At 38.8% G+C, this 325-nt stretch overlaps 1 long non-coding RNA gene across 20 annotated transcripts in view; it reads right to left on the bottom strand.

The window, feature by feature from the left end:
* Positions 1 to 325, bottom strand: part of LOC107636779 — a 5774-nt gene that overhangs the window by 3220 nt on the left and 2229 nt on the right. The window lies entirely within an intron of this gene.

The following is a 325-nucleotide window of genomic DNA, read 5'->3' as shown; positions in this document are numbered from 1 at the left end:
AAAAAAAAATATAAAAAATAGAGAAAAGGACAAATAGGTCCTGACCTTTTGTCCCGTGGACATTTTCGTCCCTGACCATTGAAAAATACTTTTAAGTCCATGACCTTCACAAAATTTGGACGGATCAGTCCCTCCGTCCCTCCGTCCAAATGCCTCCGTCAGGGACTGATCCGTCCAAATACCTTCGTCAAGGACTGATCTGTCCAAGTTTTGTGAAGATCAGGGACTTAAAAGTATTTTTCAATGGTCATGGACGAAAATATCCGCAGGACAAAAGGTCAGGGACCTATTTGTCTTTTTTTCTAAAAAATATAAAGTAATATTT

The sequence above is a fragment of the Arachis ipaensis genome, chromosome B01, assembly GCF_000816755.2.
Source record: "Arachis ipaensis cultivar K30076 chromosome B01, Araip1.1, whole genome shotgun sequence".
In the NCBI taxonomy this organism is placed as follows: Eukaryota; Viridiplantae; Streptophyta; class Magnoliopsida; order Fabales; family Fabaceae; genus Arachis; species Arachis ipaensis.
The sequence above is the reverse complement of the archived record's forward strand: the minus strand, read 5'-3'. Positions and strand labels throughout refer to the sequence as shown.